Source organism: Podarcis gaigeae (genome assembly GCF_964106915.1).
Source record: "Podarcis gaigeae genome assembly, chromosome: 2".
In the NCBI taxonomy this organism is placed as follows: Eukaryota; Metazoa; Chordata; class Lepidosauria; order Squamata; family Lacertidae; genus Podarcis; species Podarcis gaigeae.
The window spans coordinates 115,481,859-115,494,677 of NC_139679.1; the positions used below are offsets into that span (position 1 = coordinate 115,481,859).

At 40.5% G+C, this 12,819-nt stretch overlaps 1 protein-coding gene across 1 annotated transcript in view; it reads right to left on the reverse strand.

Annotated features, from left to right (window-relative positions):
- LOC310837521 (uncharacterized protein) overlaps positions 1-12,319 on the reverse strand; it is a 34,969-nt gene extending 22,650 nt beyond the window's left edge. Inside the window, exons 1-2 of the mRNA XM_083724227.1 lie at positions 12,029-12,319; positions 11,229-11,879 (exon numbers count right to left, since the gene is read on the reverse strand). The gene's annotated coding sequence lies outside the window, so the exon portion shown is untranslated. The remainder of the gene's footprint in view (positions 1-11,228; positions 11,880-12,028) is intronic.
- Positions 12,320-12,819: the final 500 nt, after the last annotated feature.

Below are 12,819 nucleotides of genomic sequence, written 5' to 3' on the forward strand. Positions count from 1 at the left end.
TGGCGATAGCGAAGGTGAAGAAAACCTTCTTCACCCCCTCTATTGCATCTGCAGAAAACAGCAACAGGAGACTCTTTCAGGTGGTTTGCAATTTAATGGAACCATCTCTCCAATGGCGCCCGGTACAGGCCACATGATCTCCTGAAATGATTTTGCAGTTTTTTGCAGATAAAGTCGCTCAGATTCAGAGAGGTAAGACTCCCCCATGGGAGCAGGGCAGGGGCTGGTGAGTGCTAGAGTCCCGTCTAGTAAAGTTGTTATGTCCGAGGATGTGGACAGGCTGCTTAGATGAGTGAAACCAACCACCTGTCTCCTTGATCCTTGCCCATCCTGACTCATAAAATCTAGCCGGGAAGGGCTGGGCGATGGGCTCCATGCGGTGGTAAATGCTTCTCTCTGTGAGGGAGCCTTCCCAGACACACTGAAAGAGGCAGTTACAGTGGTACCTCAGGTTAAGAACTTAATTTATTCTGGAGATCTGTTCTTAACGTGAAACTGTTCTTCACCTGAAGCACCACTTTAGCTAATCGGGCCTCCTGCTGCCGCTGTACGATTTCTGTTCTCATCCTGAAGCAAAGTTCTTAACCCAAGGTAATATTTCTGGGTTAGCGAAGTCTGTAACCTGAAGCGTAACCCGAGGCACCACTGTATTAAACTGCTTCTTTAAAAAAATATCTTTAGACCCAGCCAATACGGCCAACTATCGCCCAGTCCCAAATCTTCCATTCTTTGGCAAGGTGAATGAGTGGGTGGTTGTTGAACAACTCCAGGGACGCCTGGAAGATGTGGACCATTTGGATCCCTTCCAGTTGGGATTCAGGCCTCATCATGGGACTGAAACTGACCTGGACACGATAATTTCCGGCGGGCTAGGGACAAAGGTGAGAGATGTTTCCTAGATCTGCTGGATCTTTCAGAGGCTTTTGACACCATTGGCCATAACATCCTTCTGGACCAACTAGAGGGAGCTGGAGGAACTGTAATACACTGGGCCGTGTTCAGAAAGTGGTTTGGGGGTTGAGTGTTCAGACCCCTGAACTCTCACTTGTGGGGTGCCTCAGGGTTCCGTCCTCTCCCCATGCTTTTCAGATTTCTACATGAAGCCGCTGGGAGAGATCAGGGGGTTTGGGCTGGATGTTCATCAGTATGCGGATACCCAGCTCTACTTCTCTTTCAAATCAGAACCAGTGAAGATGATGAAGGTCCTGTGTGAGTGTCTGGAGGCGGTTGGAGGATGGATGGCAGCTAACATATTAAAGTTGAATGCTGACAAGGTAGATGTCCTGTTTTTGGGAGACAGGAGGCAGGCAGGTGTGGAGAACTCCCTGGTCCTGAATGGGGTAACTGTGCCCCCAAAGGACCAGGTGCACAGCCTGGCGGTCATGTTGGATTTGCAGCTGTCCATGGAAGCACAGGTCAATTCTGTGTCCAGGGCAGCTGTTTACCAGCTCAATCTGGTACGCAGGCTAAGACCCTATCTGCCCTCAGACTGTCTTGCCAGAGTAGTGTATGCTCCATATATCTCCTGTTTGGACTACTGCAATGCGCTCTACATGGGGCTACCTTTGTAAGTGGTCCGGAAACTGCAACTAATCCAGAATGCAGCAGCTAGACTAGTGACGGGGTGCAGCCGCCAAGACCACATAACACTGGTATTGAAAAACCAACAAAGGCTCCCATTGCATTTCTGAGCACAAATCAAAGTGTTGGTGCTGACCTTTAAAGTGCTAAACGGCCTCGATCCTGTATACCTGAAGTAGAGTCTCCACCCCCATCGTTCTGCCTGGACATGGAGGTCCAGCACCAAGAGCCTTCTGGCGGTTGCCTCACTGTGAGAAGTGAAGTTACAGGGAACCAGGCAGAAGGCCTTCTCGGTAGTGGTGCCCTCCCTGTGGAATACCCTCCCACCAGATGTCAAAGGAAAAAACAGCCACCAGACTTTAAAAGACATCTAAAGGCTGCCCTGTTTAGGGAAGCTTTTAATATCTGAAGGACTATTGTATTTCAATATTTTGTTGGAAGCCACCCAGAGTGGCTGTGCAGCAGGGGAAAGCCAGCCAGATCGGTGTGGCATAAATTATATTATTGTTATTATTGTTGCTGTTATTATTATTATTGAAAACAAACACTGCCAAATTCCTTTCTGTACATCCAGAGACTTGACAGTAATCTTCACTTCCCAGAAATCTGCTAAAACCTGAGTGGAAAACTCCATACATTTATATGGTTTCCCGCCTGTGTGAATTTTCTTATGGATAGTAAGGTCTTCACTCCCTCTGAAGCTCTTTCCACGTTTCATAAATCTGGTTTTCCCCATGTGAGTCAGCGGATGTTTCCTAAGGTTCCATATTGACTTAAGCTTCTCCCCTGTGGGAGTTCGCCAATGTAATGTAAGTTTATCCTTCCTGTTGAAGCTCTTCCCACATTCAATACGTTCCAATGGTTTCTCCCCTGTATGAGTTAGTTGGTGTATTCTAAGTGCTCTACTTTTGCTGCAGCTCCTTCCACATTTCTTCCCCATGTTTTAGTTGGTGTCTTATAAGGTGTTTATATGGATGGAAGCTCTTTCCATATTCAGTACATTTAAATGGTTTCTCCCGTGTGAGTTCGTTGATGTTTCCTAAGGTGTCCATTTTGACTGAAGCTTTTTACACATTCAATACATTTAAATGGTTTCTCCCCCGGGTGAGTTTGTTGGTGTATTCTAAGTGTTCCATTTCGACTGAAGCTCTTTCCACATTCAATACATTTAAATGGTTTCTCCCCCGTGTGAGTTCGTTGATGTTTTCTAAGGTCTCCACTTCCACTGAAGCTCTTTCCACATTCAATACATTTAAATGGTTTCTCCCCCGTGTGAGTTCGTTGATGTCTTCTAAGTGTTCCATTGTGACTGAAGCTATTTCCACATTCCATACATTTAAATGGTTTCTCCCCCGTGTGAGTTCGTTGGTGTATTCTAAGTGTTCCATTTTCACTGAAGCTCTTTCCACATTCAATACATTCAAATGGTTTCTCCCCCATGTGAGTTCGTTGGTGTATTCTAAGGTGTCCATATCGACTGAAGCACTTTCCACATTCAATACATTTAAATGGTTTCTCTCCCTTGTGAGTTTGTTGATGTTGTCTAAGGTTTCCACTATCATTGAAGCTCTTTCCACATTCAATACATTCAAATGGTTTCTCCCCTGTGTGAGTTCGTTGATGTCTTCTAAGTGTTCCATTTCGACTGAAGCTCTTTCCACATTCAATACATTTAAATGGTTTCTCCCCCGTGTGAGTTCGTTGATGTCTTCTAAGGTATCTATTTTGACTGAAGCACTTTCCACATTCAATACATTTAAATGGTGTCTCCCCTATGTGAGTTTGTTGGTGTATTCTAAGTGTTCCATTTTGACTGAAGCTCTTTCCACATTCAATACATTTAAATGGTTTCTCCCCCGTGTGAGTTCGTTGATGTCTTCTAAGTTTTGCATTCTGACTGAAGCTCTTTCCACATTCAATACATTCAAATGGTTTCTCCCCTGTGTGAGTTCGTTGATGTCTTCTAAGTTTTCCATTTTGACTGAAGCACTTTCCACATTCAATACATTCAAATGGTTTATCCCCTGTGTGAGTTCGTTGATGTTTTCTAAGTGTTCCATTGTCCCTGAATCTCTTTCGATAGTCAATACATTTAAATGCTTTCTCCCCTGTGTGAATTCGTTGATGTGTCCTCAGTCTTCCACTGTGACTAAAGAACACCCCACATTCCATGCATTTAAACTGTTTCTTTGTTCTTCCCAATGAATTCACAGATGGCTCCATAGAATTCTGGCCATCGTCTTCCTCACCTGTTTGGGAGTGGGGGAGGGGGAAGAGAATCCTGTTAAGACTTTCAGGAAAGACAAGAAAGGAACTGAACACATTTCAATCCCAGTATGCACCTTCTCCTATTTTAACACTGTCTCATTTCTCCATTGTCCTCTCTATGTTCCAAAGTTTTAGGAATGCAGGTGAGATAATTGCAAGAACAACACATGATCACTCCATTCACACTTAATAAACTGCATTATTTTATAATCTATGGTGCAATTGGCAGACACATCTCTGTATTTCTCCTTTCCCAGGGAGGAAATGATCACTGGATCGAGTAACAGTCTCTCCTATGACTAAGAAATAAAACTTTCATGTCACTATGCCACATGTAACTGTAAAAATATTGCAATATATTTGAATCTATAAACTTGGCCCTCCAGATGTTTTGGGACTACAATTCACATCATCCCAGACCACTGGTCCTGTTAGCTAGGGATGATGGGAGTTGTAGTCCCAAAACATCTGGAGGGCAAAGTTTGGGGATCCCTGTATTAGAACATAAGAAGAGCCTGCTTGATTGGGCAAAGGCCCACCTAGTCCAGCATCCTCTTCTCACAGTGGCCAACTAGATGCCTGTGAGAAACCAGCAAGCAGGATCTGAGTACAAGAGCCCTCTGCCTTCCTGTGCTTTCAGTCTAATCCTCTTTTTTCAAGCTATCCTAGTTGTTGGCCATCATTCCTGTAGGATGGAATTACATAGATTCAAAAAGCAGAAATACAACCAAGAACGCTTTTGGACCACAACTCAATAATTCTTGAACTAAATGGCGAGAAACACATTTCAATCCCAGTATGCACCTTCTCTTATTTTAACACAGTCTCCTTTCTCCACTGTCCTCTCTATGTTCCAAACTTTTAGGAATGCAGGTGAGATAATGGCAAGAAAAACACATGATTCACACTTCATAACTCCATTCACACTTAATAAACTGCATTATTTTATAATCGAAGGTGGAATTGGCTTCTTAGACACATCCCTGTATTTCTCTTTTTCCAGGGAGGAAATGATCACAGGCTCAAGTAGCACTCTCTCCTATGACTAAGAAGTAAAACTTTTTGTTACTATGCCACATGTAACTGTTAAAATATTGCAATATATTAGAACAGGCACCCCCAAACTTGGCCCTCCAGATGTTTTGGGACTACAATTCCCATCATCCCTGACCACTGATCCTGTTAGCTACGGATGATGGGAGTTGTAGTCCCAAAAACATCTTGAAGGCCAAGTTTGGGGATGCCTGTATTAGAATATAAGAGGAGCCTGCTCATTTGGGCAAAGGCCCACGTAGTCCAGCATCCTGTTCTCACAGTTGTCAACTAAATGCCTGCGGGAAACTAGCAAGCAGGATTTGAGTACAAGAACCCCCTGCCTTCCTCTGCTTTCAGTCTAATCCTCTTTTTCAAGCTATCCAAGTTGTTGGCCATCACTCCTGTAGGATGGAAGTCCATAGAAGTCCATTTAGAGTATTGCTCATATCTTGGGCAATAGAATGAAAGGTGTTTTAGCAGAAAAAATTCATGACAAGCAGGCCTAATTTCTACCAGGACGTCAGATGAATATAATTGATATTATTGAATATTTGGAAGTAAGAAATGAGAAAAAAGCGGTCTTAATGTTTATTGATGCTGAAAAAGCTTTTGATAATGTTTCATGGGCTTTTATGAAAAAGATAAAAGAAAAATGAATTTTGGGGAAGCATTTGGGAGAGGAATTGATGCAATTTATTTTTACCAACAGTCTATGCTGATTGTTAATAAGGTTATAAAAGAAAAGTGTAAAATAACGAAGGGGACAAGACAAGGATATTCCCTATCACCATTATTATTTATTTTGGTATTAGAGGCCCTGGTGAGAGAGAAAAAGTGGAGAAATTAATTACAGGAATAACAATAGAAAATAAAGCATATAAATTAAAAGCTTCTACAGTTCACCTTGTAATTACAGTAAAGGATCCCATAAATACTCCACCAAAGGTAGTAAAAAAAGATACAGGACTTCGGACAGGCCGGAAGCTTTAAACTAAACAAGAATAAGACTACGTTTTTGGTAAAAAGCACAATGGAGCAAGGGCAAAAGGAATTACAACAGAAAACAGAGTTAGTTATACATAACAAAGTCAAATTCTGACAGATTTGTTTGCCAGCTAAGAATATTAATATTTTTAAAGACAATTACAAGAATGAGTGGAAAGAAATAAAAAGAGCTTTAGAGATATGGGGAAGAATGGATTTATCATTTTGGGGAAGAATATCAGTAATAAAAATGAATGTATTGCCAAAAATGTTATTTTTATTCCAACCAGTCCCGGCAATAGGCAACACAGGATGCTTTGAAAAATGGCAAGGAGATATATCTAGGTTTATCTGGAAAGGGAAGAAACCAAGGATAAAAAATAAATTATTAACAGATGTAAGAGAGAGAGGAGGTTTTGCCCTGCTGGATTTGAAACTTTATTATTAAGCATCCTGTATCTGCTACAACCAGGAATGGATTACATTGGAAAACACAAATACTGTATTTTAGACCTGGAAGGACATGAATTATGGATAGCATGGATATTTATGGTAGAAAAAGACCTAGGTGCATAGAGCTTCTCAGAATCATACAGTAAGAAAATCAATTTTTAGGGTATGGGAGAAGTATAAAAATTTGTTTGAGTAAAAAACACACTGGTGGCTTTCCCCCTTGGAAGCAATATCTCTGAAAAAAATTGAATATGAGAAGTAACTGGCCGACTTATAGAGAACTCTTAACTGAAGTTGAAAACCAACTGAAATAAAAAGATTTTGAAGAGATAAGGGAAGCTGTAACTGACTGGTTACAGTACCATCAACTAAACAATATCTTTAAGATAGACATGAAAAAACTATTAAAAGAATTGTGTCTAGGTGAAAAATTCCAAAAAGGTATAAATGAAATATATGACCAACAGAAAGCAAAAATTATTATTAATGGAGAGTTTGGAGAAGAAATCAACATCTTTAAAGGTACAAGACGAGGATGCCCCCTATCCCCAATGTTATTTACAATAGTATTAGAGGTTCTATTAAAGAAAATAAGGCAGGACAACCAAATAAGAGGAATAGCAGTTGGTGAAAAAAGATACAAGTTAAGATCCTTTGCAGATGATGTTATGATCACAACAGAAAATCCCCTACAATGTACACCTAGAATATTGGAATGCATAAACGAATATGGCAGATTAGCAGGATACAAATTAAACTATGGGAAAAGCAAAATACTAGTGAAAAATATGGAAGAAAAAGATAAAGTGAAATTACAATAAATTACAGGATTGGAAATTAAAAAGAAAATAAGGTATCTTGGAATAAATTTAACAACAAACACTATAGACTTAAGTTATGAGAACTATAGGAATACATGGAATGAAATAAAAAATGACTTGCAAGTATGGGAGAAATTAAATCTTTCCTTACTAGGGAAAATATCGCTAATAAAGATGAACATATTACCAAGGATGATGTTTTTATTTCAAAGTATCTCAATACTAGGAGGAGATAAATGTTTTAATAACTGGAAAAGAGATTTGGCTAAATTCGTATGGTCAGGGAAAAAGCCAAGAATAAAACACAAAATAATGATAGATAAGAAGGAGAGAGGAGGATTTGGTCTCCCAGACATGGAGTTATATCATGATGCGGTGGGTCTGACTTGGCTAAAAGAATGGATCAAATTAGATGACTCGGATGTATTGGATTTAGACAGAGTAGAGACGAGATTTGGATGGCATGCCTATCTAATAGATAAAAAAGTCAAAGTACATAAAGGCTTCCTAGGGCATATAGTCAGAAAGTCTATATATAAGATATGGGAGAAATATAAAAGACTCCTAGAACCGAAAACTCCCTGGTGGGCATCGCCAGCAGAAATTGTCGCAGTGAAAAAATTAAATATGAAATAAAATTGGGTTACCTATAAAACTGTATTAAAGGAAGAAAACAGAGAATTGGAATTAAAGGATTATACAGAAGTTAAAGCTCATATTAGTGATTGGTTCCAATATATTCAAATTAAGTATAGATTAGCGAAAGACAAAAAGCTAGGATTTGAAAAAGAAATATCAAAATTCGATAAATATTTAATACAAGAAAAATCAAATAATATATCTAAATTGTATAATCTGATCTTAGAGTGGGAAACAAAGGATGAATTGGTTAAAGCATCAATGATTAAATGGGCGCAAGATATTGGGGAAAATATTATGTTTGAACAATGGGAAAAATTGTGGAAAGAAGATATGAAATTCCCGATGTGTTATATACTGAAAGAAAATTACCTCAAAGTACAACATAGATGGTATTTAACACCTGAAAGAATAACAAAAACGAATAAAAATTGTAGCGATGTCTGTTGGCGATGCAACACTGGAAATAGTCAGCATGGATTTCTGAAAAATAAGTCATGTCAGACTAACCTGATCTCGTTTTTTGACAGAATTACAAGCCTGGTAGATGAAGGGAACGCAGTGGATGTAGCCTATCTTGATTTCAGCAAGGCATTCGACAAGGTGCCCCATGATGTTCTTGTAAAGAAGCTGGTAAAATGCGGACTTGACTATGCTACCACTCAGTGGATTTGTAACTGGCTGACTGACCGAACCCAAAGGGTGCAAATCAATGGTTCCTCTTCATCCTGGAGAAGAGTGAGCCAACAGTGTGACACGGCAGCTAAAAAAGCCAATGCAGTTCTGGGCTGCATCAATAGGATTATAGCATCTAGATCAGGGGAAGTAATAGTGCCACTGTATTCTGCTCTGGTCAGACCTCACCTGGAGTACTGTGTCCAGTTCTGGGCACCACAATTCAAGAAGGACACTGACAAACTGGAACGTGTCCAGAGGAGGGTAACCAAAATGGTCAAAGGCCTGGAAATGATGCCTTATGAGGAACGGCTAAGGGAGCTGGGCATGTTTAGCCTGGAGAAGAGGAGGTTAAGGGGTGATATGATAGCCATGTTCAAATATATAAAAGGATGTCATATAGAGGAGGGAGAAAGTTGTTTTCTGCTGCTCCAGAGAAGCGGACACGGAGCAATGGATCCAAACTACAAGAAAGAAGATTCCACCTAAACATTAGGAAGAACTTCCTGACAGTAAGAGCTGTTAGACAGTGGAATTTGCTGCCAAGGAGTGTGGTGGAGTCTCCTTCTTTGGAGGTCTTTAAGTAGAGGCTTGACAACCATATGTCAGGAGTGCTCTGATGGTGTTTCCTGCTTGGCAGGGGGTTGGACTCGATGGCCCTTGTGGTCTATTCCAACTGTATGATTCTATTCTATGATTCTGTGAAATTAGGCTAAAGGTGTGTGAAAGAAAGTAATAGAAGTGGAAAGAAATTGCAATTGAGTAGATTGGAAGTCTAACACAAAGGTGGGGTGAGGGGTGGTGGATGGTGATGGGAAAATGAATTATTTGTGGGATTGAGTGTAAGTATGTTTGAACACTTTTAAGGATTGTATGAAATGTATGTTTGTATGCTTGTATATCTGTAATATATGTGGATTAATGATTACCTATTTTAACAATAATTTTTTTTAAAAAAAATTAAAATAAAAAAGGTTTTAGTTATGAGACATCACAATTTCAAAAAGAACTCTTAGGAAGTAACATAAAAAAAATCTGTCTAAAATGTATAACTTGCTCCTAGAATGGCATACAAAGGATGAACAGGTCACTTCAAAGAAGAAGTGGGTACCTTTTGCTATATGTGGTGGTTATGTAAAATAACAGTATCATTTTGGGAAATGGTATATAATGAATTGGAAAAAAATGTTTAAAATAAATTTTGTTAAGAAACTAGAAGTTTATTTATTTTGAATTACAGGTACTGAGATCCCAAAAGACCAGGAAAGACTATGTATGCGACAACAGCTGCACAGATGTTATTATCTCAAAGATGGGAAGATGCAATAATCCGAACTAGGGAAGAATGGTGAGCTAAACTGCTGGACTCTGCCAAAATGGCAAAATTAGCCATGAGACTCAGGAATCAAGAAAACAAGGACTTTAAAAAAGAATGGGGAAATTTTATAATTTACCTATGAGATTACTGCAAGCAAATCAAAACGTTAGCTGGACTTTAGGAATCACTTGTAAATAAGTTTATGGACACTTTAGATAAATGAGAACTGTGGAGAATGTATCTATACAGTGGTACCTCGTGTTACGTAAGCCTCTGGTATTTTTCCGGGTTTCGCCGCTTGCACGCGTAGAAGCACTCTATTGCGCCGTGTGCGTGCGCAGAAGCGATCCTCTGGTTTGCAAAAATCTCGGGACCTGTCATTTAAAATGCTATAAAAACATTATTATCAAATGTTTTTGATGTAAACTTGTATTTGTAAAAACCAATAAAAATATTTCAAAAAAGGGGAAGTCCATAGATTGACTATGCTTCTGTTGATTCATCTTTTGCAAACCCAGAAATAGGTGTTCCTGTTTTTGAAGTTTGCTGCGGAAACCGAACGTGCTCCTGAGCTCCATTTTTACTGTTGCGCAGTAAATTTAAGTGCCCCCCATCCTAATTAAGGCTTTTTTTCATTCCGTTTTACCCTTAAGCAGCTAATTTAAGTCGTCTCCATTGTAATCAAGGTTTTTTTCATCCCATTCGTTCCCTTGGACAGCTAATTTAAGGCCCACCCCCAATCAATATTCAAGCTGTTTCTGGTTGCAGTGTTCTGAGGTGACATTTGCAGCTTTATTTTTTTCCTATTTTTTGCATTTTTGTTTGTGTGGCTTTTTCATTTTTGACTGAGGCTTAGTTTTTTGTTTTATGATTGATTGATTGATTGATTGATTGATTGATTGACTGACTGTGGAAAGGGATAAAAGCTCCCCATTCAAACAATGACTATCATCAATGCAGGTATGAAAATATATATAATTTTAATTTTTATCATCTACAATACTGTCTTATTTATTTTATGGTACAGAACATTGATTATTGCTTTCTTTTTATAGATCAATGGTCTTGTTAGATAGTACAATTCATGTTAAATTGCTGTTTTAGGGCTTGTTTTTAAAAGTCTGGAATGGATTAATCCATTTTGCATTACTCTCTACGGGACAGCACGCCTTGGTTTTGGAACGCTTTGGTTTTGGAAGACTTCCAGAACCAATTAAATTTGAGAACCGAGGTACCACTGTAACTCCTAAGATTTAAAATCCTGGAGGGAGAAAATCTGCCCCCACTACTTGATGAAAGGGATTCAAGAAACAAAGAGCTGCTTTGGAGAAGGCCTCACCCCTTCCTTCTTCCTGTCAGGAACTTCCTTCCATTTGTCTCCTCTCCATCTTTTCCTCTTTCTCCCTCCACCATCCATCTATCCCTGTCCCCATCTCCTCTCCCCTGGAACTCACCAGATTTCTCCAAGGGTCCTGGGAGGGAATGCTCAGAGGTTGTGGGGAGGGATGCGGGAGACAGCCTGACCAGGTCAACCGTCCATCTTCCTCCTTCCATCCTGGCCAGGGTTGCAGGTTCAGTCTCAGCTAGGTTTGCAGGTTCAGCTTCCTGAGGAGCGCAGAATCCAGAGCCAGTTGCAGCTTCCTGGGAGGGAGGGAAGAAGAAGCCAAGGGAGTCTGAGAGCCCCTGCAGGGATTCTCCTGCCCAAGACATTCTGCTGCCCCTGGAGAAGCCCCAACTGGGCACCCCTTTCCCAAGAGCCCCAACCCATTTTCAAACACCTTTGGCAATTTCTTTCACCTGCCTGTGCCACCTCCCTTCCTAAGGCTGGCATGGTACGCACATTTGTGGCCTGAGAGTAGATCCCTTGGAACTTAAGAGTTCATCTGCAAAGGACTGCTCTGAATACATGGGTGGCCCTTGCATGGAGAAGAAGGAAGCCCCTTGCTTGCATCTGGACCCCCTAGGAGAGGCGGGGGATCCGCCCACTGCTCCCTCTGCGCTCGCTGCCTCCTCCTCTGCCCTCCTGCCCTGCAAACACCCATTCCTCTTGTTCTTCAGGCGAGAGAGGCAGGAAGAGCCTTCAAACCCATCCCTTTCCTCCTCTGCTGCCTTTTCTTGCAGCAGCCCAGTGAGAGGGGAAGGAGTTGTAGCTGGTTCACTTCAGATACACACATGGTTTACTGGGATGTGAATGAACACGTCCTCTGCCTTCCATGTGGTGGGAGTGGGGGGGGGGTCCAAACACATAGGAGACCCCCCTCTCCAGTCCTTTTGGGAAACAGGAGTTTTGGTCAGGAGTAAACAACTTAGATGGCAAGTTCACAAGAGAAGCACTTTGCAGCACTGCTTGCTCTTACTATGTGTTTGGACCTAGAGGACAACATACACGTTTACACCACACAATTCCTTAAAGAGGGCATTTCTTTATATTTGAGGGCCATTTCTACAAAACAGTAGTCTTATGATGGCAGCCCTGTACAGGAAAGTTTTCGATGTTTTACATTTTTTGATGTTTTTGATGGAAATCACCCAGTGGCTGAGGCAACACAGTCAGATGGGCAGGGGGCAAGCAATGAATTATTTATTTTTATAAAAGTCAGTGGGTACACCAGTAGAGAGGAGAACCTCCCGACAGGAGGAAATTAGAGATCTAGATGTACTCTGGACAAAAATAAAAGAAGAATTTAAACAGAATGAAACATACATGGAGAGAAAGCTAGGAGAGATGCAGGAATCGATAGATAAAAAAATAGAAGGTGTGGTAGGAGAACTGTCTAATAAGATAAAAGATTTAACGATTCGCACAAAGTCCCTAGAAGATTCAAATAAAAAAATACAAAGAGAGATGAGAGACCAGAGAAAGGAAGCTGAGAAAATAAAGGAGAATTTTGGAGAACTAGGTAAGAGCCAGGACCAGATCTTGGATAATTTAGCATTGATGGAAATGAAACAAAAACAGTTAAATTTAAAATTCAGAGGAGTGGGGGAAGAAATCAACGAAGATATCAAAGGAAAAATGATCAAAGAACTGGCGAAGTGGTTAAC